Consider the following 5485-nt stretch of genomic DNA (forward strand, 5'->3'; position numbering starts at 1 on the left):
AAGACTCCCAGTGAATTAATTTGATATTGATAGAAGATAAAACGTGTAATAATAGGTACTTGAAATATCAAAGTACAATTTCTAATCTTCATTTGCACACAAATCAGTTCTAAATGAGAAATATAATAAAAAATACGTTAAGTGGTACGCATTCAGTAACTTTCCCCTCTATATAGCATTCGTATACTCATAAATAAATAAATAATTTAATTATTAATAAATTATAACAACATAAAAATCTACAAAACGACGTTCACAGCAAGTCTCATAACAATATTTTTATACATAAAAAAATTTTTTTTTATTAACCACTACATTCCATGCTGTAAAAGTTCCATGACAGTAATATGTGTATGTATGAGGTATGTATAAAAATTTTCGTAAATTTGTATACATACCCCGTTTATACATAACCCTTTTACAAACAGCGAGTTGATTAATTGAAAAGGATTGTCAAAAGAATAAGAAGCGAAACCTGAGCTGATAGAACAGAAATATAGAATGTTGGATTAGAGAAACGGAATTAAACTTGAAGCAATACAATTCGGGATAATGCTCGGAATGGAGTAGAATCCAATACAAATGAAAATACAACGATAACTCTTCGAAATAAACCGTTCATTACTCACGTTGTCTGCGGCATCTCAACATAATTAATTGTAACATAATTAAATGTCTGCGATATTTCAACGATATCGAAAAACAGAAATTAATGATTGAGCACGTAATCGCGAAATAAGGATTGACGAAATAATAAAAATAATATTAAAATTCAAAATACAAGGTAGCATTTCTACTATTCCTGACATATTTACCATTTCAGAATGTATCTGCAAACGCAAATGAGATGTTTCAAAATCGCTTCAAACATTTTCATCAATATTTGTATGAGAGGCAGAGAATTATATAATAGAATTTTATAATAAAAAAACGTTACTGGCTAACAAGTACTTTAGAAAGATTAAAAAATTCTATATCTATTTCGGAGAGTTTAATAAATATATGAAATAACAAATCGAAACAGTGTATTCAACAGGGAAAAATTAACTCTTTAAAATCCAACGTAATGATATTTATCATTTATAAATAATTATAGATTATATAAGATAAAAATTTTGTTATGTTATCTCTGTCTATTATTATAATTACTAGAAGATAATACACAAGATGTACCAAAATCATCAAACGTTCTTATAAAAATTCCTATAGCTAACTTGAAACCGATTTTTTCCGTTAGAAAACTATCCAGACATCAATATAACTCTTCAATTTTAAAGATTTGAGAAATAAAATCTAATTTTGTAGAAATTAAATTTCGAACTATAAAATTGCAACATTCTTCAGCTAATATCAGGGGGGAGGACTAATCTCAGCTATCTCTTAATTTAGTTCAACAGAATTTCAATTTGATCGCCAATAGTCAAGAAATATAACATAAAAACACATAAGTTTTAACGACCATCCTATTTTCATTTTAAAAAATTTGGATTTTTTAAAAATCGAAAAATTAATAAGTTTTAATGATAACAATCTATCATAAGCGATATTTTTATTTAAAAAAAGTTGATCTTATCGAAAAATCATGAAAAGTATTTAATAGTTTTGAAAGATATTCCATGTAGTATAACTCAATTTTTCTTCGAACATTGACTATTAAAATTTGAAAAACAAAATACATAATATACATATAAATAAAAAATGCATATTCAGTCAAGATGATTCTTCGTGTCTAATATTTCTTGTTAATTTATATACAATTACCAGTTCGAACAAACTGTGCATCTATTATTTGTCGCATTTGAAACAAGTCCTAAATGGAAACTGGAGTAATAATATCACAGATTAAATTGACAAGCAATTTAAAATTAAAATTGATACACATAAGCATCTTAGAAAGCTGTTAACGCACCGTTTGCTTGAACTGGAAATTGTCCATAAATAAAAAAATATTACGCACAAAGAATCGCCTTGATCGAATATGACATTTTTCATTCATGTGTGTTTAATCTTATCGGTCGATTTTCACGTAATATTGTTTAAGAGACAAAAGTTTAGTCTTTGCAATCAGAGGCGATCTCGAACCACATCTCATACTCGCTGAAGACACCTGTCGCGAGTACAGATAAAAATAACCGAAAAAAAACTAAAAACATTGATTAAAAAACTCAGAAAAAAGCTTTTTTCTTAGTACCTAGAAGTTTTTTATTCGAAAACATATTTTTTGGAGCATTTGACGATTTTGGCGCTGCATTATTGTTCTAGAATTCAGTTTTTACATTTATCCAAAAAATTTCTGTAAAAAGATAGGTATAAAAATCAAAATGTGGTACAAATGGCTAATTGGCAGTGGTCATTGATATAAATACACTATCGTTTATAATTTAAGTGATATTTGATACCGTACTCCAGTTTTAAAAGTTAAATGTTCCACACTATTGTTAATACAAATAATACCTTATTAGAATAACTGACGCTACTTTTGTTATGCATTTGTTGCAATTGTATTATATATTCTAAAATGTAAATTAATGAAACAACGTTTCATCGAATCGAACTATCTCCAACTACTTTTCAATCAATATTATATTACTTTAATTAAAATTTAGAACATACATAATTATAACCAATACACACAACAAAACGATGTCAATTATGCTAATAAGATATCTGTGTTAATGAACAACATGTTGAGCGATTGCTTATTTAGCTTTTAAAATTGGAGTAAAATATAAAATATTTGTCGTTCAAATAATTATAAGCGACAGTCCATAGTCGGTAAAAAATATCAACTTATTAGAATAACGTAAGAATGTTTCCTCTTCGATTTGAAATCATAAAAACAAAGAAATATCAAATAATGTCGAAATGATAAAGATATCCAACATTTTAACAATGAATATCAAGAAAAATAAATTACATATCTTTTTTTACATATTTAACACGAATATCCACATTACTTTAGTTAAAAAGCAGATTTTTACCGTAAAAAACTCGTTTTTCTTCGGAGTAAAAAAAACCTGTTTTTTCATTTTTAGTCGTGAGAGCACTCGATACTCCGAAAGTAAACCAATAAAAGAAAAAATCAAGGTGAACTCACCGAACGTCACCGGGTCCAGGTGTCATGACGAGTATCTGTGACATGATCCCGACGTGACGGTGCGTCTCAAGAAACACACCGTCGTGGCACGATGTGGAAGGTAGGCGGAAGACGACGTCTTGGGCCACCAGCGAAGAACGGATTCTTGATGCCCAAACACGCACCCACGCACGCATGCATACGCGGCGACAGTCAACCGCGTGACACATGACAGGAGAGACATGTAGGAAAAAGCCGGGGGTGTGAGGGAAGAGGGGACGGTGAGGACAGACGTGAGCGACATTTCCAAAACAAATTCGTACATTCACGCTGCCACCCAGCCACGCACGGCACACATACACACACACACACACACACGGACGCACAGAAAGATGCATGCACACACGCACCTACAGAGGAGTACCGACGACAGCAGCAGTCGCACACCTGACGCGCGAAGACGATGCGTTCGCGACGAGAGGGGGGAGACGCGAGGGTGAGAGAAAAGGACAGACGGTAGTTTACGGACGATCGGCGCGAATGACAGAGAGAGATACTCGCACATCGTCATAAACGTACACAATACGGATCCGGACGCGGCACGATGCGGCGTCGCGCGTTACGGAGTACGTGACTCGTCGCGCGCGCCGAACCCTCGTGCGCGGTCCACGGGACAGCGATGACATCCGTGACGTCGGCTCGGCCGGGTCGGTCCCGTCGCCGCGGAAAGCTTATTAAACGCGGAACCGCGCGCGCGACAGCGGAGAAAACGCGCGCGACCGTCCTCGCGAGGGCGGCTCGGATTCGCGGAGCTTTTACGTGACACGCGCCGGTCGTGACACCGCGTTTCGCAGCCGGCACGTTTACGCATCACCCTACTAACCTATGTGTCGCACGTCGGCCGGTCGTCGCGGTTGCCTGCTCAGCGAGTTCAAAACATTTCCGCGACACTGACTTGTGCGGCTAACACGACGGTTGCCATATTGGAATCCCATTCCACGATCGCTACCGATCAGGCGCGTACGGGAGCGACGCCACGCGGGAGTTTGCGCGACCGTATTGCCATCTCGAGGCGTCGCTGCCAAACCGGAATGCGTCGACTGGTCATGACCAGTAGAGTAACTGTTGCAAACTCGTTAATTAGTACGTAATTGACGGATAGTAATGATAAAATTAAGAATATTTTACCATCAAATGAAAAGCTGAAGTATTTTTCAAAACGTTACGTTCAATTGATAAAAAGAAATTATTGATCATCGATATTCTCAAGTAAATAAATCATTAAAAAACTGCAGTAAGATTCTGTGACTACAAAAATAAATAATTACAATGAACTGATCGTCATAATGATATCTCAATAATGTAATTATTTTAAATATATGTATAGAAGTCTACTGTTCTTTTTAGCTGAACTTCTTACACATCCCATTCTTTTCTCTTTTTCTTTTCACGTTAAAATAGAATTACGAAGTTATGTTTTTTTACGCAGATTTTCAGCCCATTTTTATCAAACATAATTAGAGAAAAGTCGCCGATACTGACATAGGTCTCCTAAAGTAACACCCCCTTATTTTTCGGAAACTAACTATTGCACTTTATTAATACTAATAAAAACATAATCTGTTTAGCTAATTAAAGAAGTACAAACTCATAATTCGTAGATTTGTGGCTTGTTTCTATATCAAATCAGCTAAAAACGGATTCTATACAAATGCGAAAATAAAATTCTTACGATTTTCTTTTGCAAATTGTGAGGTTTAAATAATAGTGACTGTATTATTGATAATATTACGTCATTTTAAATACTTGTAGTTTCCAAAATAAGTTTTATTTATATTATTTTTCCTCTTAGTCTTTTCATAATACGATTTTTAATTTAAAATTGGGGTGCAGCGTAAACCGTCACACCTGTCCGTAAAACAGACCATGAGCTAACTTAACTTTTATAATGTTGTTTTATAATGTCAAATAAGTTTATTGAAGCTGAAGGCAATCGTACATATATGGAACAACTCTAGAAAAACTATCGCGTTACATATTTGCATCTTGCAGAATAGCATAAAGTAAATATGCATATAATTCAATAAAAATGTTTTATAACTAAGTAAAATGATTCTGAAAAATCTTATATACATTCACTTATAGGTATTTTATACAGATAATTCCTGTAAAAGAAAAAGAATAGGAATACGTACACTGTTAGAAATGTTCTTAAATTTCATTAACTTTTAATGTACATTGGTGAATGAAATTTAATTTCTCTGTAACTGAAAAGACTATTAATGCACATAGTTAATGAGATTTAAGTTTACAGTAACTGAAAAATTAAGTGTAATGAAATTTAATATACTTTTCATTTACGGATATAAATGACATTTAATTAATCGTAATTGAAATAACTATTAATGT

The 5485-nt window shown here is 33.4% G+C and overlaps 1 pseudogene; it reads right to left on the bottom strand.

The window, feature by feature from the left end:
- LOC108762724 (uncharacterized) overlaps positions 1–3416 on the bottom strand; it is an 86007-nt pseudogene extending 82591 nt beyond the window's left edge.
- Between the last annotated feature and the right edge of the window lie 2069 nt (positions 3417–5485).

This window comes from Trachymyrmex cornetzi, unplaced genomic scaffold (genome assembly GCF_001594075.2).
Source record: "Trachymyrmex cornetzi isolate Tcor2-1 unplaced genomic scaffold, Tcor1.1 scaffold320, whole genome shotgun sequence".
In the NCBI taxonomy this organism is placed as follows: Eukaryota; Metazoa; Arthropoda; class Insecta; order Hymenoptera; family Formicidae; genus Trachymyrmex; species Trachymyrmex cornetzi.